At 43.8% G+C, this 23,026-nt stretch overlaps 1 protein-coding gene across 5 annotated transcripts in view; it reads right to left on the bottom strand.

Moving 5' to 3' along the window:
• Nucleotides 1-12,535, bottom strand: part of LOC120320432 (dipeptidyl aminopeptidase-like protein 6) — a 410,598-nt gene extending 398,063 nt beyond the window's left edge. For 3 of the 5 annotated variants that reach the window (XM_039371273.2, XM_043206775.1, XM_043206776.1), the window contains exon 1: nucleotides 11,929-12,531. The gene's annotated coding sequence lies outside the window, so the exon portion shown is untranslated. Of the gene's footprint in view, nucleotides 1-11,928 lie in introns of all 5 variants that reach the window. The other 2 variants (XM_039371276.1, XM_039371274.2) reach the window with 2 other exon arrangements.
• Between the last annotated feature and the right edge of the window lie 10,491 nt (nucleotides 12,536-23,026).

The raw sequence follows: 23,026 nt of genomic DNA, 5'->3' as shown, positions 1-23,026 counted from the left end.
CCCTTAACAACTCCCTTGCAAGTTTTGATTTTTTTTTTTTTCTTTGTACAGTGGATCGAAATAAAAAATTGAAACTAATGTTTGCTTTCAAACCCTATGTCGCCAGGTTATAAAGCCTGACTAGCCAAATGACTTGTTGACTGTTTGATAAAATGCTGCGCACTAAATGCGCTGGTTTTAGCGGCCGAACAAGTGATGACCTATCTACGGGCCCAATCCCAAAATACTGTTGTGTTGCTTGCCAAGGGTTTGCAAACGAGATAAAATCGTTTATGCCCATAACTTAAGGTGGCTTAAAAGCACTGATCAGCAGTTTTGGCGTAGTTAGTTTTGTCGGGCTGATGATCTCCTCTCCGCGATAGATTCACTGTTTAATAGCCTTACGCTATTAAAAGAATAGTGGTACGATGCCTATGGGAAACAACTCGCACCCACTGGCAGATGATCAACAGCACTGCACAACTAATCAGCTGTCAATCGCACCAAATCATTAAATGTTGCTAAGATCAGCAGCTAAAAAAGATCCGGAGCAATCCGTTCAATCCGTTGTGGAGAGAGTCTACCTTAGGATTGCTGGAGATTCCTATTTGTCCGCATTGGTTTCTCAACCACAAACCTGTCCCAATTAGTTTACCACCACAAAGAAATATTAAGTCCAGACTACGGGCACAAGTTGGCACTTCAGAAATACAACCTGCAGTGCCAAAATTTCCACTAAAGAATCAAATTTTCGTTTCTGATTAAACATCATCAAATGTATTGTCTTATATATAAGACAAAACAAAAGCCGAAAACATAAATGTGGAAAATTTTATCTTTTCTTACGCTAGGGACATTTCATTTTTTAAGATAACTGTCTCTAATGAACTATTTTCGACCAAATGTTCTGGTGATTTTTGCAGGATAGTATGGTTGTAAAGGAGTTTGAAACTAAGATTAAAAATATGAAAAAGGGGCCCGTGAAATTAAACCCCCCTCACGTGGCCAGACCACGATATCCTTTCCTTTGCATCCTATATCATTGTGTTTACAGAGAGTTGGTTAAAGCCGGACTCTTAACTCTTAAGTTTTCCCAGGTATGTACACAATATACAGTAACATTAATATGCGTAAGGCTATAATTTTCTAATAACTCTGTTTATATTCCGTGTTCTTACATTCCGTCATTTGAATTCTCCGAATATGCAAATCAATTGTCCGCTTTCCAATTCGATTTAAATAGACCGTGCGATATGGGCCAATTGGTAGTTCTAAGTGATTTTTATATACCTGGCACTAGAAAAAAAATCGAATATCCTTCTCCCTATACCACAACATGTCTTTATTGACGTCTTGCTCGACTTATCGTTGTCCTAAGTTAATTATATTAACGAAACTCTCTGGGTCAATTATTGGAAATATGTCTTGTGACTATTTCGAAAGTGTGTTTCTATCCATATTATCCTACTTTCGATATTACGGTACCGTAATAAAAGAAAAATCAGAAAAGTCAACCAAATGAATTTATTGATTTCGCAAGGCAAACTTTCTAATGCTTAATATTATTATATCTGGCTTTAATTTATCCGATCTTTACTCCTACAACGAAATGGCGGATGACATAAATATTTTTTATACTGCAATTAAATCATTCTCAACTCCGATGTACTACCCGTCAATCTCTAATAAAATTCCTTGTTTTAACAAAGAGTTAAAACACAAAAAAAAGGAAAGTCCAGACTTTATACAAAAGGGCACAGAACTTTGGAAGAGCACAAAGAGGACGCACCGTGAACGTTGGTCGTTGTACCCAAGCGCAAGAAGGGGACATAACGGGATCTCTGCGGCCTCTAAAGGCAGTCAGGGAGAATACGCGGAGAACTATACCCGGGAGTCAACAAGAGATTCGCACGGGAGACGGATAAGTGAACGATTAGTAAATGGTCAGCAAGAACACGCAGAAGAAAAGCAGCCGTAAGTGTCGAAGCGGGCACACAAAGAAGATCACTGAAAGTAAAGGACAAGCGGTCACAAGGACCTGGCGTGGTCAGAAGGGACAATTGAGTCATTCGTCGGCAAAGGTGGCGCTATCTTGACTCGCGAACGAAACATCCTCCCCCATAACATCCTAAGCCCCATTTAAGCCGGCAGGTGGTCAGTTGGCAGAGACGAAAAGGGCCAGGCATAATCAGAAGGGACGGGACAACGGAAAAAGGACGACGAAGGAACTACATCGCGCATCCGACGGCGGGGATCGTAGGAGTCCATTGTCGAAGTATTATTGAATAAAGCTATTCTAATCGGAAACTCTGTCTTCTTTTTGGTCGGGCAATCACACAAATCATAAACTTGGTGGGACGAACAAAAGAACTTTCTGAGCTAGCCGTTTCAATTCGTAGAGAGCAGAAACTAGAAAAGCAGTTCGATACATCTGGCGCCCAACCGTGTTTGTCATAACTAAAAGAACAGAGAAGAAAATGGGGAAGTCGTAGCGGAAGGGTTTGGTCGAGGAAATGAGGAAGACGCTGTCCGAGTTGCCGTTCCACAGGCGTTTGTCTTGGGAATCACAGCCGTTAGCTGCCGTGAGTCTGCGTAAGCACTCTCAGTCCAAGTGACGAGCGCCCAACAGCGAAGGTCTGTGCCAATCAGGACGACAAGAGCGGCGAGACAGCGGAACGAGGCCGGTGGACAATCCATCCAGCACTACGGCCGGATAAACAGATCTCATTGTAAGTCCAATCACAAATATAGACCCAAGAACGAAAACTGAAAGTGTTATTACTGGTAACCGGGTAATCACGTTATTCTATAAATTTGGTGGGACGAACGCACAAACTCTACTGAGCTAGCCGCACGTATTCCGTAGCGAGCAGGCCAAGCAAATCAGTTCATTACAGACCACAGGCGAGCCCGAAACGGTCGCCATACAGGCCGTGGAGGTTAAGGACACCGGCGTTTAAGGCCAGGTGAGGAGCCTCGACTTTACCAGCATGATGGAAGCCAGCGGAAGCAGATCCGAAAGGTAGGAGTTCGGAAATGAACCTCTCCTCTCGCGGAAAGGCAGCCGCGAGAGGAGGGAGAGCCGGGGGGCCAGCCGTGATCGTCGTGATACCACAGCAACTGCCCCGCAAGATTACGAAAAGGTGGCAAAACAGGTGCGAGAACGGAGCTTCAGCTAAAGGGTATGCCCTTAAAGTGGTTCATCGCCAACAATAGCTTCTGGAGGACGTGGGCAGAATTCATTCAGAGCTTCCAGGAATTCTTTCTGCCCAGAGGCTTCATGACAAAACTGGCGGACCAGTTTGGCGCAGAAAGAGACGCTAGAAAGAATAAGGGAAAACAGCAGTCCAGCCCTAGGTGTGTTTCTTCGCACGTACAAGTACAGGCACCTGGATGCCCTGATGGCTCTGGCCGACGAGTTTGAAGAGCTGAACACCCAAAGGGAACGGCTTGAGCTGGAGCGGACTCATGGGCCCGCCACCAGCGTGATTTCCTACGAGGGGAACAAAGAGTGGTGTGCAAATGGGACCAGCGCCGGCCGCCGGACTGCCAGGCTAAACAAACAGTTCGACAAGAGGAGAAACGAGGAAGCTGCCTATGGGAGGAAACACCGAAGCGGAGGACCGCCAGAAACACCATATTTTTAAAAACTACAGAAGGAAGGGGATGATGTAAGATGTCCTAAAACTCCCCACAAATTCGGGTGCAGGAGAGCGGTCAAGCAACAGCAAAGACGGCTGCAATGAAGGAGGAGTCAAGGGCAGCCAGGTCAAACGGGATATAATGGACTTTGGACGCCGGTACACTAACGGTACTGCGATGCTCCTTGGACTCAAGGCGGCGAGTGGTAAACGCGCACCCGTCGACCTAACGGACGACACACCTTGCGGCCCCCCACCATAACATCCTAGATCTCCTTCGAGCCGGCACGGGGTCCTCTGGCGAGGTGGACGCAGCGACGCTGCTCATCAGACGGGGAGGACTGTAGGAGTCCATTGTCAAAGTGGTCTGACATTAAAGCTATTCTAATTGGAAACTCTGTCTTCTCTTTGGTCGGGCAACCACACAAATCATAAATTTGGTGGGATGAACAAACAAATTCTCTGAGCTAGCCGTTGCAATTCGGAGCAGAAACAAGAAAAGCTGTTCGTTACAGCAGTTTGACAGTTTTTTTGGTTTAAAAACAAATGGGTGGGTGTGGGTGCGGCAGTTTTGGGCTGATTGTGAGAGCTAGAGTGGGCGAAGCAAAATGAGTTGACAAACTTGCACAATCTCAACTTTCTAGCTTTTATAGTTCCAGAAATCTCATACGGACTGGCAGACAGACGGACGAACAGATGGACATGGCCAGATCGACTCGGCTATTGATCCTGATCAAGAATATATATATAGCTTTTATGGTCGGAATTACTCTGAGAGTAACGAGTATAATAATATTTTTGTTTAGACCGCTAGATTCAGGGTTTTTGCTTCAGGGTTTTAAATATATAAGCCATTTAAATAAATTAAATTTAAACCGCGTAATTTTTTTTGCCTGTGATTACAGTTTTACCACACGTCGAATAACTCTAAGACATACACTCATCACTACTGCTAAAGCTGCTTAAAGTCCGCAAGAGTAGACCGACTTTTAGGTTGCTGATCACGGGTGCCGTGAAAAACATAGGTGGTATTGATTAGGCGGTTGTATTGGCAGAACTTGTAAAAACAGGAGACAGGAAAAACAGGCACCCCAAAATATCGCGTCTGAATTGCATAATTACGGTGATCCCTTTGTAGAGAGAGAAAAGATAACAGCTCTCTACCACAATCTCTGTTTAAAGCTTCAGCTGACTCCACTAAGAGTTCTCTCACAAAATTCCCATAAAGTTCATCCATTTGGTTTTGTGTCGGCTGTTTGCTTTAAACCGTAGATCCATACTAACTAAGAAGCTAGTTATGATCGCTTTGGGTAAAGTCTATTATAGGCAAAACATAACACTCTGTATTGGTAATACTCATAACTCATAGTTAGATCTACTTATTTTTTTAAGCGTGGGTCCCACGGCCACACCTCCTGCCAACAGACCGAGAGGTGCCTGCGTGCTCGATTCGCCAGAAGAAACAGTAAAGCAAACAGTAAAGAGACAAAACCAAACAAGAGAGAACGCTATAGTCGAGTTCCCAGACTATCTGATACCCGTTACTCAGCTAGTAGAAGTGCGAAGGACAGTCTTCAACAGTTTTTTACGATTTGTGGGCGTTAGAGTGGGCGTGGCAAAATTTTTTTTGGCCAATTGATAGAAATTTTCAAGACTAATACAAAAATGAAAATATATCAAAACATTTTTATAAAGTGTGGGCGTGGCAGCTTTGGGCGGTTTGTGGGAGTTAGAGTGGGCGTGGCAAAAAGATTTTTTGCAAATCGATAGAATTTTAAAAGACCAATACAAAAATGAAAAAATATCAAAACATTTTTCAAAAGTGTGGGCGTGGCAGTTTTGGGCGGTTTGTGGGCGTTAGAGTGGGCGTGGCAACATGAATCGACAAACTTGCGCTGCTTCTATGTCTCTGGAGTCTTTATGCTTAATCTCAACTTTCTAGCTTTTGTAGTTCCTGAGATCTCGACGTTCATACGGACGGACAGACGGACGGACAGACGGACATGGCCAGATCGATTCGGCTATTGATCCTGATCAAGAATATATATACTTTATATGGTCGGAAACGCTTCCTTCTGCCTGTTACATACTTTTCAACGAATCTAGTATACCCTTTTACTCTACGAGTAACGGGTATAAAAATATATAAAGTAATTAGAATCTTATTATATGCTACAAAATTTAGTAATGATCGATTTAAAACGGCTGAGAGTCAGAATTACAAATAATAGGATAATAGTCGGAATATAATACTCTGTGGGGTTCACAAATACATAGCTTGAAATATAATGATTTAAATATGGGGTACGTAATTTCTAGTGAATCTTGAAACAGAGATTTCTAGCCTAAGAATTGGCTGATAATTCGTTTAGTTACATATGAAGTCAATAAACGGAAAGTTGAAAAGGGAAAACTCTTCTTCTTCCTTATTGGAAAAGCCGATCTTACCCATTTTTCTACAGCGCACTGCTCCAACATTTGGAGCCGGATTTCCACAATACAGTTTGCATCGGCGCTATACCAGATAAGTTTCCGGTCGACTGTCTGCATTTAATTTGCGTGTTTGCCGGCTTCGTTTCGTTTTTCCGCCAAAAGGGCTCCAAATCATCAGCACAACCCGGCAACCATCGTTTTAATACATAGTATATACATACACTCGAGCTGCTATCCCAGCAGCCTACATATATTCGTACACATCCATACATATATACACACATAAGTGTATACATAAATTCGTACACATCCATACACACTATTATATATACCCACATATCTAAATATTCGCACACATCCATACACACTAATATATATGGACTGTAAAGTGTTTGATGACGGACGCGTCGCGTTGGCGCTCCCGGAAAAACTTCCGCGTTGAGCCAGCGTGGACGCGCCAATGAGTGACGGCCTGCACTAGCGTTGGAAATCCACCCGTAAATTCCACGTTCTGAACCAACCTGGCGAGGTGGTGGCAAGCTTGGCCGCCTCGACAGTGATCGTAACAAGCAAATCCGATAGTGAAAGCAGGAAAATCTACAGATTGGGGGGTCAGTCCTAGCCGCGGGTAAGGACCCTAAGCAGCCCCTCCGGCTCGAGCCGCACAACACCTCCAAAGAGGACGAAGACGGATGGGCGAATCCGCTGCGCCGATCGGAATCATAAGCCTGACCAACGTCAAGCAGGTGAGGCACATAAACGTGCAGATGAAAGCGATGTTCGCTAGGATGAAGGCCCTCCAAGACAGGCCCAAGAAGGCCCCCCTTGGACATGGAGGACGAACAGTGCCACGCCCTCCCACGGTGTCCCAAGTGTGGGGATTGACATGATCGTCGCACAGCAGTTTGTAGAAGAGACTGGCGCCAATTAGTATCTCTATGCGTTGAGAACGATGAATATCGGGGTCCGCGATTATGAATTTGGGGTATATTTCAGCTGCAAATGCCAATGATAATATTAGAGGCAACAACAGCAGTATTGTCGGTCGAGCATTTAGAATTTCGAGATCAAATCAAAATATTTACTGACAAACAAATTGAGTCAAACCTAGAATCGCCAAATCCGGTAACACAAGCGGCTGACTTTGTCTTCTTAAGTTGCAGCTAATTTGCAAATTGTTATGTTATAAGGTGCAGTTGATATGCAGAGTCGAGAAGAGCACGGCAAAGAACAAAGGCTCCTGAACGGTTTTTCACTAGTATGGTGGCAGTGGCTAGAAGCACAACATCTTTACCAAAATCCTGTGTAAGAAGCGGAGCAGACGTTGACAATGCAGCACGAGTTTTTCCTGTGCTGTGATTTCATCTGTGATCTTTCTTGTGGTGAAGGCAAGGCCAAATTTCCCTGATGAAGCAGGGTGTGGTCCTTAGATACGCGGGCACGGCAATTGCCGGAGTTTCAAAGTCTCAGTTGATGACCACTCTTTAGGCAATTTATACAAATAGTCTTCATTTTTGCTTTTTGAAATCGAGTTGCTCTGTTCAGGTTCTTAAACCGTAATAAACACCGGTAGAGAGGCTGAGAGTTTTGCCAAGAACGGTGGACCTACGCAAATGTTCTATTACTTCCTACCTGATTGCCTGGCGCATAGCTTGCCATGGTAAACTCCATGTTCTCCAGGACCGTGCGTCGCTGCTTCATGAACGATTCCCACGTTGGAATTGGAATTCTTGAAGACTGGGCCCTCCAAATGCTCCTTCCAGTTCACCTGACTCGGCGGATCCAGCTTTTGAAAAAGTACTTGGGCGATGATGCATCCAGGGACAGCCAATTCCCATGGTCTGAGTGCACGCACATAAGCGATGCACGCATACAAACCTTTCACTCTTAAGAATATATATATTGTAACATCTACATTTATTAAAACGCCAATCACCCAACCTAATGGCTATAATACGTTGAGCAAAAGAACATAGAACAGAACAAAGAAAAACAACTTCTATAACAACTGATTAAAAATAATTTCTGCTTTAGGACTAGAGAGACATATCGTCTACTTGGCCAAAGAACGCCAGGGTGTTTTCGTTTAAGCCTTCTTCTGGTCGTCGGGTTAGCCAAGGAGGCTGCCAGGTGATTTATCTGATGTAAGGCGTTCGTTGTTTCGGCTCTCGTGGCAGTTGTTCAGCTTTCTGACAATGGGAAAAGGTAATTTTCTAGGGCGTTGTTTCTGATGTACCAACACGCATTTGCAATCATGCGCGCGGTTTTGAACTCTTTGCACTTTGCACGACATGTAGCTGCTATTGCCGTTTGTCCAAGGTCAAACTCACGTACTGCACCTGGGATGATTGTGGAATGGTGACGTCGTGAAGCTTCAGATTGCCAAAAGCGTGCCCAGTATATTAAGGCATGGCAGATCTGAAATGAACAGAGTATATTACACGGACCCAGGGCACTTCCCCGAGGAACGCAAGCACGAACACTTCTGATGCTTTCCTTCTCGACCATAAAGCTTCAATTAAGGATGTAAGATTTCATGAGGAGAAATTGATCATTCGGGAGTAACGATTTCCAATATATAAACATAAAAGAAAACAGTAGAAGAGCAGTGCTTGTTTTCAAAGACAAGATCTGGACAACAAGATGTGCTTGTTTAGGGTCCCTTGATGGTGCCTAAAAACTAAACTGGTTGGCGAAAATAACATCCTGCGCGTTTTTTACGCAAGTGGCTGAAAGCGTTTCTCTAGCTCGTCCACAAAAGCTAAAGAGAACTCTCAGTCGGACCTGCGCCGTGTTTTGTCGACTTTCTGTATTTTGCCAACCTATATTCCGCGTAGATTTCCGTGTATATTGTAGAGGTTGTAGCCGTACGGTTTGTTGTGCTCAGCGTTGCGGAGCATGTGCATGCGAGTGCTCTTCCGAGAGTGGTTGAGTTTCACAGAGACGATGGAGAAAATTCCAATCACGACCGACTATGATCCCAGGTCGATGGAGAGTTTTCGAAGTCGTCAGCAAAGTATTGGAAATTTGTTGGACAATAGATAGGTACAATGGCTCGATAGATAGATAGACCCAAGGTCGATTTTGACATTGACTGCGGCACATTGAACATTTTTAATTTGCATACCTTAAAACTGGTCACATTGAAAACAGGTTTTAAACAAAATTGCACAGCCATTGTGTTTCCGATCGGCAGGATGAGTTGCTAGATGGATACCCATATAGCTTGAAGTACAAGCTAAAACAAAAGTGTGTTTCACTAACCAACAAGATGTCAATATTATCACTTAGCACAAAGAGCTCCAACTCAAGGTCTTTGTTGGCATGTCTGTCGGCTTTCCACATAACAATTTTAAGCAGTGCCTGAAGCATTCTGGGGCAACCGTTTGGAGACAAGTCCTATTATCGACATCCATACGATGGAATACCTCGTCAATCTGAGCAGCTATGACCGACAGTCTTTTGTTGAATTGCAAAAACATTTGCTCTTGAAAATGCCATTGCTGTTCATTGAACAACTGCTGCGAGGTGCATTGGGATGACTGGTGCTGGTGATATGGCTGCTGTTTTTGTTCAAATCTTTGTTGTTGATCTAATGGCTGCTTCCTATTGTTGCTGCCCAGCGGGAAAACTGTTGAGTCCAACGAGAATGACACTTTTGCCTCGTCACAGCTTTCATTACCGTATGTATGGTTACCGCCACAGTTAAAAATGTTCACTGAATAAACAGGCCTCCAAACAAATTTGACGCAGTTCGGAGGCTTTTGGCAAAGATTGTAAGGGAATTTAACTTGAACCCGTTGACGAAAAAGTGTTTTATTATCGTGGACTTCCTTGTTATTACCTGCCGGTTTCAATTCAACAAAGACTAGGCTAACGAACTTGGTTTTGTCAAAGCGGCTTCTAGGCCTATTGACTAATCAAACCTTGTGGCCAGTCAAGGTACGACTTTCCATTATGTTTTCACCCGGAACGATAGATACCACGGATGACAACGCGATGGGATCTTTCTTCTTTAAGGGAGCCAGATTTTGTTATGCATCTGAATCAGCAGCCAGAGTGTAGACCTTTCATGGAGTAGCTTGACGAAAATGTTGTCTGTGGATTTAATGAGTCCGTTCTCATTCTCGCAGTGATTAATTGGAGGTGATTTGTGGGAGGTTAATTGTTTGCTGGAGATTGTTGCCAGCTTTAGGTATTGACAACTTTGTTAGTGCTATGGTTTTTGGCAATTTCTTTGTTAATTAAGTTGCTAAAGCTAGCATGTCTTGACCTTGTCGAGCAATTAGCTGACTGTTTGAGAAACCTCTGTCTGACAGTTCCGGTTAGCTGGAACAATGGAGTTTCTCACAGTGCCCTCACAGTCCAGAGCGCTAGACGTATGATGGTCCAGATGAAGCAGTAGAAGTAGATGATGATGAAAGAAGGAATACCAACAGCCGAAAGCATAGTTGTTGCTTAGCATTTGCATTTTTTCGTGGTTGCTTTTTAATTTTGTGATGACTACTAGTTTTAGGGTTATAAAATATTTTCTGAAATAATTTTGAGGTATTAATTTGTAATTGCCTATTTGGTGTGGTTACTATGTATCGACTTAAACAGAGCATAAGCTTGAGTTTTCAAGTTTTCGTATGCTATTTTGTGCAGTTTTTAAATGGTTATGAAACAATGGCTTTGATTCGGACGAATGTCATGCCTTCGAACAGGTACGAAACAGGTATAAAAATAACAAATATTCTATTGTAAAAAGTTAACTTTCAATTCTACTTCTAAAATAGAATATTTGTTGTCCCAAGTCTAAAAAGACATAGTATAGAGGCTTATAACTTTACAATTTTAGATTAAGGAGAGCCGCTTCTAGCTACAGCGAAGACGACTGGAGCGCGAGAGTGAGTCAATGGCAGGGAGATCAAAGGGGAAACGCGGCATGTTGCGAAGGACGACGAAGGAATGACGAGTGATGGATAAAGTTCGTTAATAGATTTCTTGCTGTATAGAATTTGCAACGGACAAATAAGATAACAAAAATTAAAAAAAAAATTTTTTTAATTATGCAAGCTGCCTAAATGGCAGTGGGGTAAAGAAAATAAAATTGCACTTGAAAAAATGCTCGTTTTTTTTATTATTTATATTTATATTTGGCCGATCAGAGGTCCTTCACAGTTCTCAACAGCTTCGCTTAAAGAAACTATAATCGATATCATATATACGTGTTACGCACTTCAACGAAGCTAGCAGTGATTGCCGATGCTAGCAATTACGCTTGCCGGTAGTTAAGATATTCAATATGCCTTCCTAATGAGACGCTGGTACATATTTTTCGATGAATTTAGTATATTCTTTTCCTCTACTAATAAAATGTTGAACATTCAACCTTTGACAATCACGCTATTTATACCTGTTGAAAAATATGTAACAGGCAGAAGGAAGCGTTTCCGACCATACCATTAATAGCCGAGTCGATCTGGCCGTTTCCGTCTCTCCGTCAGTATAAACGTCGAGATCTCAGGAACTACAATAGCTAGAAAGTTACAGGCGCAGCGCAAGTTTGTCGATTGATGTTGCCACGCCCACTCTAACGCCCACAAACAGCCCAAAACTGCCACACCCACACTTTTGAAAAATGCTGTGATATTTTTTAATTTTTGAATTATTCTACCAAAAAACGTTTTGCCACGCCCACTCTAACGCCCAAAAAACTGGCAGTATTGAAGACTCTCCTTCGCTCTTCCACTAGCTGAGTTACAGGTATCAGATAGTCGGGGAACTCGACTATAGCGTTCTCTTTTGTTTTAAATTAAATGATTACAAAAATCTTTGGAAATTATTTTACTGAAACAGGAAATAAATTTATGGAAAGAACTTTTCAACATACCAATATTCCAGGCGAGCACATTCTTTAAGTACGTTTTATTGAAGTTATTGAGTTTATTGAGTTACATTTGAGTGAATTTTAAGTTGAGTAAAAACACTGAAATATTTATTTTTAAGTTTCACATATTTTTATCATAGGGCTAATTATAATTAGTTAATTTTAGTTAAATATTTGTTATTCGACAATTAAAAAGCAACAAAAATTTGACACATTTACCCCAATATTTTGTAAGATTTTAAGGATGAGGTCCTCTTACATTTTTAATAACGGCTTATATCTTATTTATTTCAAAAATTATGAAATAGTTTACTTTTAATTTTGTATTGTTATAATTTAACAGTATATGCACGTATTTGACAAAAATATTATTAAAATCTTATTATATTGCTTATATATGGTCAAATCAACACCATCCAATTGGCATTTCAGGTTTTGGCTTGAAACGTCCTCGATTATAAAAATTCAAAGAAAGAACATCTAGAATAAACACATGGCCATTTCGATATTTTAAAACAATGAACTCATGAATTATAAAAGAGTTTTCCTTTTATATTGAGAATGTGGTTTTTAATACCCTTTTTAATAGGGTGACATATGTTTTGTATGTGTAAATAATATGTGCATACAATACTTCGCAGTCCCGACTGTTTCGTAAAGTTCCAATTCAAAGCATTTAATTTGTGATAGATTTAATTTTTGTAAACTAAATAAGGAATTTCGGCTCTAATCCACATTTTACATCTTAAAGTCATATATGGATTGCAAATTTCCTAGGCCGACTTTATAAATGATTTCGAAAGAAAAATAAAAACATCATTAATCTAAATCCGCCAAAACGAAAAAAAATTTTGCTAAAAACTTATATTGAAGTTTATTAAAGACTGAAGTTTATTAAAGCGTCATCAGATTCTAATTTATATTTTAATAAATTATAATAGACCCACCTGAAAATTTAAAATTTTTTTTCAGTTTTTGAAATTACGATAAATGGGCGTGGCTAAAAGGTTTTGCGTATCCATAGAAATGTGAGGGTACTTCTGGTCAGACGAGTGAGAGTTTCTTGACAGTGCTTTTCCTCTTTCTGTTCTAAAGTTCCTGTCTTTTTTAATAAATTTACTTACTTAGATTTATTTTCTTTTCACTTTCAACTTTAGTAAACATAATAGATGTTGACCTTAAAAAAAGCGCTCACGCAAATGTTCTCCGGCTGGGCTTGTCGACTGGTCGTTGCTACCTCTTTCGCGCTGCGTAATCATTATAAAATTAAAAAGAAAAAGAAATCGCGTGAATGTGACATGCTCAAACGTTAACAGAAACACAGAAAAAAAAGGGGTATTGATACACATTGTTCTCACTTGGGGACACCACACTGCAAAATTCTCAGATGAATTCGAGAACGCTTCGAGAACGCCCCAGGAGCCTCAAGGATCCATGTCACGGTAAAAGTGAAACATAAAATTTAATTTAACGCTACAATAAAATATAATTGATCCATGTTTTTTCGTTCAACATAATAATAAATATAAGAATTATGCAAATATAAAACAGTCTTAATAAATAATAAGAGAAACCGCTATAGTCGAGTTCCCCGACTATCTGATACCCGTTACTCAGCTAGTGAAAGTGCGGAGGAGAGTATTCAACACTGACAGTTCCTGGCGATTTGTGGGCGTTAGAGTGGGCGTGGTATTAAGATTTTCTACTCAATCGAAATTTACAACACTATTACAAAAATGAAAAAAATTCAAAACATTTTTCAAAAGTGTGGGCGTGGCAGTTTTGGGCGGTTTGTGGGCGTGGCAACATAAATAAACAAACTTGCGCTGCGTCTATTTCTTTGGAGTCTGTATGCTTAGTGTCAACTTTCTAGCTTTTGTAGTTTCTGAGATCTCAGCGTTCATAAGGACGGAAAGACGGACTTGGCAATATCGACTATTAATCCTGATAAAGAATATATACACTTTATATGGTCGGAAACGCTTTCTTCGGCCTGTTACATACTTTTCAATGAATCTAGTATACCCTTTTACTCAACGAGTAACGGGTATAATTTATCCTATTTAAAAAAAAAAAGTGATATTTTAAATGTGGCCAAAAAAAATGCGAAAGCAAAGACAGTGTTTACTTTAATATACATAGTTTTGATTGCGAATTTAAAAGAAAATTAAATTAATTCAAATAAGACATTCTCAATTTGCTTTTGGAAGAAGAATTAATCCTTTTACTTTGCAAAAATTATCCTACCGTAATTTATAAGTATTGGTGAGACATTGAGTAGTTAGAGACGAATTACTAAATCTTAAAACTTGTCTTCGGCTGCACTCAAGTTTTTCGGTTAAAGCAATAAATTATTTTACCCGTTACTCGTAGAGTAAAAGGGTATACTAGATTCGTTTAAAAGTATGTAACAGGCAGAAGGAAGCGTTTCCGTGCATATAAAGTATATATATTCTTGATCAGGATCAATAGCCGAGTCGATCTGGCCATGTCCGCCTGTCCGTCCGTCTGTCTCTCCGTACGAACGTCGAGATCTCAGGAACTCCAAAGGCTAGAAAGTTGAGATTAAGCATACAGACTCCAGAGACATAGACGCAGCGCAAGTTTGTTGATTCATGATGCCACGCCTACTCTAACGCCCACAAGCCGCCCAAAACTGCCACGCCAAAACTTTTGAAAAATGTTGTAATATTTTTTTATTTTTGTATTGGTCTTGTAAATTTCTATCGATTTGTCAAAAAACTTTTTGCCACGCCTACTCTAACGCCCACAAACCGACCAAAACTGCCACGCACACAAGTTTGACAAATGTTTTGATACTTTTTCATTTTTGTATGTCTTATAAATTTCTATCGATTTGCCAAAAAACTTAATACCACGCCCACTCTAACGCTCACAAACCACCAACAATTGTGAGTGTGCAAGACTCTCCTTCGCACTTCCACTAGCTGAGTAACGGGTATCAGATAGTCGGGGAACTCGACTATAGCGTTCTCTCTTTTTTTTTATACCCGTTACTCGTAGAGTAACTGGGTATACTAGATTCGTTAAAAGTATGTAACAGGAATGAAGCGTTTTCGACCATATAAAGTAAATATATTCTTGATCAGGATCAATAGCCGAGTCGATCTGGCCATGTTCGTCTGTCCGTCCGTCTGTCCGTATGAACGTCGAGATCTCAGAAACTACAAAAGCTAGAAAGTTGAGATTAAGCATACTGACTTCAGAGACATAGACGCAGCGCAAGTTTCTTGATTCATGTTGCCACGCCCACTCTAACGCTCACTCACCGCATAATACTGCCACAGCCACACTTTTAAAAAATGTTTTTTTTTATTGGTCTTGTAAATTTCTATTGATTTACTAAAAAACTGTTTGCCACGCCCACTCAAACGCCCACAAACCGCCAATAACTGTCAGTGTTTAAGACTCTCCTTCGCCCTTCCACTATCAGAGTAACGAGTATCAGCTAATCGGGGCACTCGAATATAGCATTCTCTCTTGTTTTCCTTTAATTCGTGGATGAATTTATAAATGATGAGTAGAGTCATATCAAGAAAATCAAATTTTTCCTCACCATACTTAGGTTCAGCTGCGGTCCGTGAAGAAAGCGCATTTCTGGAGAACCTGAAAATGCTGTGGAAAAATCCCCGACAATTTTGGGACACTGAATTGGCATTTTTTTTTATTTTATATAAAACAATTAATAAAAACAAAATCCGGGATAGAGACACAAAAAAAATCACTCAAACAAAACCACTCAATTTCTCTTACTCACTTTGCCTCAACTCATCATTTACACTCATTTCTACATGATGATTCTTACGAAACTAAAAAAAAACAAGAGAGAACGCTATAGTCGAGTTCCCCGACTATCTGATACCCGTTACTCAGCTAGTAGAAGTGCGAAGGAGAGTCTTCAACACTGACAGCTTTTGGCGGTTTTTGGGCGTTAGAGTAGGCGTGGCAAAAAGTTTTTTGGCAAATCGATAGAAATTTTCAAGACTAATAAAAAAATGAAAAAATATCTGAACATTTCTCAAAAGTGTGGGCGTGGCAGCTTCGGGCGGTTTGTGGGCGTTAGAGTGGGCGTGGCAAAAAGTTTTTTGACAAATCGATAGAAATTTACAAGACCAATACAAAAATAAAAAAATATTAAAACATTTTTCAAAAGTTTTGGCGTGGCAGTTTTGGGCGGTTTGTGGGCGTTAGAGTGGGCGTGGCAACATGAATCGACGAGCTTTTGCTGCTTCTATGTCTCTGGAGTCTGTATGCTTAATCTCAACTTTCTAGCTTTTGTAGTTCCTGAGATCTCGACGTTCGTACGGACAGACAGACGGACAGACGGACGGACAGGCGGACATGGCCAGATCGACTCGGCTATTGATCCTGATCAAGAATATATATGCTTTTCATGGTCGGAAACACTTCTTTCTGCCTGTTACATACTTTTCAACGAATCTAGTATACCTTTTTACTCTACGAGTAACGGGTATAAATATATCAAAACATTTTTCAAAAGTGTGGGCGTGGCAGCTTTGGGCGGTTTGTGGGCGTTAAAGTAGGCGTGGCATCATGAATCAACAAACTTGCGCTGCGTCTATGTCTCTGGAGTCTGTATGCTTAGTCTCAACTTTCTAGCTGTTGTAGTTCCTGAGATCTCGACGTTCATACGGACAGACAGACAGACGGACAGACGGACGGACGGACAGACGGACATGGCCAGATTGACTCGGCTTTAGATCCTGATCTAGAATATATATACTTTATATGGTCGGAAACGCTTCCTTCTGCCTGTTACATACTTTTCAACGAATCTAGTATACCCTTTTACTCTACGAGTAACGGGTATAATCATAAACTATACACTTAACCAAAAAAGTTTTTCCTGCTTTTCCTTTAAATTTTACCAGGCTCTAACATTTCTCCCATTAACATCTTTTACTTTTAGAACGCCGTTTAGAATAACATGTGTATTCTAAATGATTTTGGGTCCCGAGGACACTTTTCCGGTTATTTTTTTTCGTTGATTCGGCGATTAAATCATATTGCCAATTTAGGCACAGAGACGACAGTGACGGAGCAGATCGGCTCAATGCGGCGGCTTCGCTGCAACTGCATTGCTCAGCGAAAAAATCAAACGGCAAAGGTATATTCAGCATTTTCTCTTGTCGTTTTCGGAACTCCATCCTGCTGTAGGTAGAATCTCCACTCTAATTTCGTAAATGTTTTATCTTTGAACTTTTTACCAATCGCCGAGCCATATAGGGCTCAACGCGGTGGCTTAGGTTTTAGGTTTTCCTACTTCATTTCCGTCCTACCACATTTTACCCCAAAACCTCCGTCCTAAATGGCTCCCCCAGACTACGATATTGGGCCAACTACAAGCGCTACAGCGCTTAGAATAACGGCAACAACAACAAAGGTATTTTGCTGCGAAATAGTTCGTCGACAACTATGCTAAGTAATCAAGAAACGAAGAGTGAGTGCATCAAAATAACCGACGCTGCCGGCTCATATGTATTGCAGCGAAAAACCCGAGAGAGTACTGTCAATGCTACGTGACCCCGCTCGGCTTATCACGGGGATATGCCTTCAAAACATCCAAGAAAACACCTCGTGTTCGATAACAAACAGAGTTGTTGGAGTTGTTTTATTCTGTAGAATATACATAGGTTGAACTACCTGAAATACAGTCTCAATCTTACATACCGCAGTTTCTCTTCCCTCTTAATGTGATAGCAAAAACGGAGTGATTTAGCCCGCCGAAATTAAGCTTGGCTTCACCCGATTTAGTGTGCCCTAATACGTAAACATCCAAAATCCTGACACAAAATATCTCCAAGTTCTGGCGGCTCTAAATTGAAACTTCACTAACTATCGATAGCCCTAAACCGTTCCGCGACATCCCACCCCGGTAAAGGACTCGCGTTCCCCACGTCCAGGACAGCTAGCTTCGAAGCGGGACGCATTGTCGTCTTGGCTCGATCGTTAGTCCGCACCGCCGCTCGACGAGGGATTCCATCTCTCCCGGTGAACACCTCTTCCACGACGCCTCGGTTCCACTCTCTTCGTGGTATGGCCGGAGCACATATGAACACCAGATCTCCTCGACGAATGGGCTCGACGTGCTTGCACCATCTCTTCCTGCGCACAAGTGTAGGCATGTACTCATGCACCATCTCTTCCAGTATCGATCCCGCATCATTCTTGCTATGCGCCACTGCTTCCTGGTAGCGCATCTGTTGGACTCCAGTCCATCATCTTTGGGAAGATCCGGAACATCGGGTTCTCCTTTCAATAAATCGTTGAGTGTCAGTGGAGCCTCCTGGTCCACCGTCACTGGTAGATGAGTGAGCGGACGAGAGTTCACTATGCTCTCCGCCTCAATCAACAGGTTCTCCAGTACGTGCTCTTTGGGCGCGATCTCCTTCATTGTGTGCGCCAGAACCTTCTTCACGCACTGCACCATCCTTTCCCAAGCGCCACCCTCAGCTGGGTTCGCCGGGCAATTAAAGATCCACTCAATTCCTTTGGACGACAGCTCGTCCTGGATCCTTGCAGGCTCAAATACTTCGCTGAACTTCCTGGCACCTCTATCGGCTCCACCGAAGTTCTTTCCATTGTCGCTCCTTATCCTGACCACCGGTACACGGCGGCTCATGAAGTTCCTCATGGCGATTATACAGGAATCTGTAGACAAATCGTGGGCCATCTCCAAGTGGATAGCCCTTGTGGTTAGACACGTAAAATATGCCACCCACCCTTTCTCCGTGTGACGTCCAACAGTCACAAATAGTGGTCCAAAATAATCCAGGCCCGTATACTTGAGTGGCCATCCGTTGGCCTCCAGCCGGTCCTCTGGCAGGGGATCCACCTCCGGCTGTGCAGGTCGCGCCTTCCGTAGCTTGCATACATTGCAGTTACTCATCACTTTCCGTAGCAGCCTCCGTAAGTTCGTAATCCAGAACTTCTGCCGGGTCGCTCCAATAGTTGCCTCTGTATTTTGGTGGCACATCCTCTCATGGTGATGCTGCACAATCATCTCCGCCAGTGCCTCCTCGTGAGACAGTATGATCGGCCGTCGCGCGCTGTATGGCATACACGCCGCCGTCGAAGTGTGGTGACAACCCAATCAGTCGGCAATCAGTCGAAGCAAACGCTTCTCCCTGCGATTGCCTTATCAGTGCGCGCTCGGCCTCAGCGCACTCCATCGACGTCAGTCCGTGATTCTCTCGATCAGAGTGTAGTCCACGGCACCGTCGAATAAATTTGAGCACCCATGCGGTGCTCCTCACCAATCGGTGTAGCTCGAAAATCTCTGTAACGATATAAAGTTCGCCATGACCTCACATTTCATCTCCTCTTCATCTGGCGTCGGGGGATTTCACTCCTCGCGCGATCTCGGCCAGCTTTCTTCCGGTCCTCGTAAGAATGAAGGACTACTTAGCCACCACGAGGTCCGCCAATACTCAGGTCCACGTCCTTGTGCGGCCTCGTCGCGTCATCTGCCACGTTTTCGGCAGACGGAATCCATCTCCATTGGGACGCCTTCGTGGATTCTAAGATCCCCGCCACCCGGTTTCCGACGTATTGCTTGTATCTCCGGTGGGTGCTTCTTATCCAGTGCAGCACAGTCTTAGAATCCGTCTGTAGCACACTGCTGCTGATCTCCACATCGTGCTCTTGCCTGACGGTGTCCATCAGTCTCATACCCAATACTGAAGTATTGGGTTGAAGTTCCAGTCGCGGGATTGACATAGTCCTCATCGGAGCGCACTTCATCTTCGAACATATGAAGTGGGCCTGTACATCTCCGCTTGCGTAGGTGGCCCGCCAATAGGCCGCTGCTGCGAACGCCGACTGGCTGGAATCCACAAAGATGTGCAGCTGTAGTGTCCGCACTCGTCCAGCGCCGAAATAGTAGCGTTGACATCGAAACTCCTCAATTCTGTTCATTTCTTGCCGCCAGCTCTCAAAGGCTGCGGCTAACGTGTCTGCTAACGGCTCGTCCCAGTCGACTCCTCTTCGCCAAATCTCTCTCATTAGTATTTTAGAGGTCAAAAAGCAGCTCAAAAACCCAATGGGGTCGAACGTAGTCATGACCAGGCTTAGGAACTACCTCATCGTGGGGACGCATTCCCTTGTCATCACATTCCTTGGGACTAGGTGGTATTTGACGCCGAACTTGAAGTCATTTTTAGCTGGCTGTCAGTACATTCCTAGTACCTTCTCTTCGGTCCATCTGACGCTAGCAATGGATTCAAGTGGGTTCAACGCTCTGACCACACTTGCCGAACTGGAAGTAAATCGACACAAATAAAACCCAGCTTCTGCATGTATAACTCTCACCCGTGACGAAACGGCGATAGCTTCTTCTTCATTGGGGAAACTGTTGACGTAGTCATCCACCTAGTGATATTCGTTGATCGCCAGGACTGCTCGCGGATCCGTGCTGCTTTACTGCGAAGCATTCACGGTCCTCACATAATCCGCCGAGCAGGGTGAGCAGGCCGCTCCGAACGTCATCACCTGCATCTCATATATGTCGGGCTCCCGACGATCTTCTCCGTTCCTCCATAGGAACCTCTGGGCACATCTATCTTTTGGCTGCATCAATACCTGATGAAACATCTCCTTGATGTCTGCACAAACCCCAACTGCTCCTTCCCGGAAATGGAAGAGTACCGCTGGGAGGGGCTTGTAGCGCTGTGGGCCTTTTATCAGCGCTGAATTCAGGGACACTCCGTTCACCTTGGCAGCCGCGTCGAAGACCAGCCGGATTTTTCCAGGCTTGTTTGGGTTCTCCACCCCGAAGTGCGGCAGGTACCAAACCTTGCCTTCCTGGGACCTCTGGGCTTCTTGGGGCTCCAGTCGTCGTGCGTAACCCTTCTTAACGTAATCGTCCATAATTCCATTGTAGGCCCGCGCGAAGACCACATCGCGCCTCATTTTCCGTTCAATGTTGACAAGTTTGTTGAGTGCCATACTGAAGCTCTCTGGCAGTCTCACCTCGTCGACTCTCCATAGCAGCCCGGTCTCATATCCTCGGCCCACTCTCTTAGTCGTCTCCTCCAGGATACTCAGGGCCCGCGGGTTGCCGTCATCTGCGACTGACGGCGCCAGCTTCACTCCGCCAGCTGCGACTTGCTGTGCCGGCTTCACTCCGAAATTCTCGATCTCGAAATAATCGCTGACCATCTTCTCCAGAAGATTATCCTGTGGCACGGCTAGGAAGCACGATCTCTGAAGCGGTGAACTTGACTTTCCTTTCACCGGTCCATATACCACCCATCCAAGTGCGGTGGCTGCATATGGCCCTCCAGATCCATAGCTTCTGGTTCTGAGGGGTATTCCTAGGTGCGCAAGATCCAATCCAATTAGGATCTTTGGCGCCGCATTGTTGTACGGCTTTAAAGGCAGGCGGGCACTCGCCCTCACTGCATCTTCCCGACGCAAACTCTGCATCGGCAGTTTCAAATTGGTTACTCTGAATACGTTGTTTAGCCCATGGCGCTTTGGCTTGCCCGCTGCACTAATCTGCAGGCTAACCATTGTGAGAAGTTGAAACTCCGCACAAATGCGGATGGTGATCGCATGAGGAGGGCCTGCCGTTGCCAGTTACGCAACAAGGCAAAGCGTAGTAACGGCAGTGAGAAGCCCGGAGAAAGAGAGTTTGGAGACTCTGGGCTGGAGAAAGAGAGTTTGGAGACTCTAGAGGAAGAGAGTTCGGAGACTCGGGAAATGGAGAGAGAGAGGGTGGAGACTCCGGACTTACTGAGAAGAGAGTTTGGAGAGTCAGCAGGCTCAAAGGCAAATAACGGAACACATCGAGCTTTGGACCGGGCCAACGGTAAAATCGTGGACTTTGGATCCGGAGACTGGAGACCTAAGGGGTGAACCGTTAGAGGAGGCCTATATAAACAGGTTGAACGCTGGAAGCGGGACCAAACATGCGTGATACCGGCGCCACCAGTCCGAACCAGACGTGGGTTTGACGTGTTGCTGTTCCACAGGCGTTTGCCTTGGGGATCACGGCCGTTAGCTGTCGTGAGTCTGCGTAAGACAACAACTCTTAGCCCAAGCGACGAGCGCCCAACAACGAAGGTCCGCCACATTCAGGACGACACATTCAGGACGAGACAGTTCCGCTGTCTCGCCGCGGAACGAGGCCGGTGGACAATCCATCCAGCACCAAGGCCGGATAATCAGATTCCTTTGTAAGTCCAAGCACAAATAAAGATCCAAGAACAAAACTGCTGTTATTACTGGTAACCGGGTGATCACGTTATTCTATAAATTTTGTGGGACGAACGCACAAACTCTACTGAGCTAGCCGCACGTATTCCGTAGCGAGCAGACAAACAAAACCAGTTTGTTACATCTGGCGCCCAAATAACGTGATTATCCCGGCAGTAGACACAAATTAAGCAGTATGGGTAGAAGTGGGATCTACCGTCTTAAAAAGGAAGACTTCGCATATATGGCACAGAGGTTTCGCATATCGCTGTTAGGAAGGACAGAGGACATGCGAAAAGCCCTAGCGGAATACTACGCAGTAACGGAAAACGACCCACAGCTCACAGCAGTCTGGACAGAATTAGAGGCGGCATATCCAGACAGACCAGGTCCAAGCGTAAAGGTGACAAACCCCGAGGGCGAAGACCTCATCGCAAGTCTGAGCATGGAGGAGATGCAGCGGGAAGGTCAGCGGAGGGAGACGAGCAGGGAAGGGAGGCCAAGTACAGAAAGACCCAGGCCCAACCAGCCGGACTACGCAAAAGTGGCGAAGCAAGTTAGAGAATGGTCTTTTCGTTTTGACGGAGAAGAAAAAACTCTCGAATTCCTGGAGCAAGTGGAGTGGTCTGCAAACACGTACGGTTTGGACCTGAACATGATTCCCCGAGCCATGCCGGAATTAAAGCAGGGAAAGGCTCTGAAATGGTACATAGCCAACAACAAGCACTGGAGGACTTGGACCGAGTTCATAGACAGTTTCCAGACGTACTTCCTGCCCAGGGGATACTTCACGAAGCTCGCGGACAAGGTGAGGCAAAGGAAGCAAGGCTTTAGGGAGGGATTCAAGGACTACATGGTCGAG

The sequence above is a fragment of the Drosophila yakuba genome, chromosome 2L (assembly GCF_016746365.2).
Source record: "Drosophila yakuba strain Tai18E2 chromosome 2L, Prin_Dyak_Tai18E2_2.1, whole genome shotgun sequence".
Taxonomy (NCBI): Eukaryota; Metazoa; Arthropoda; class Insecta; order Diptera; family Drosophilidae; genus Drosophila; species Drosophila yakuba.
Note: the sequence above shows the minus strand (reverse complement) of the source record. Positions and strands in the feature narration are given on the sequence as shown.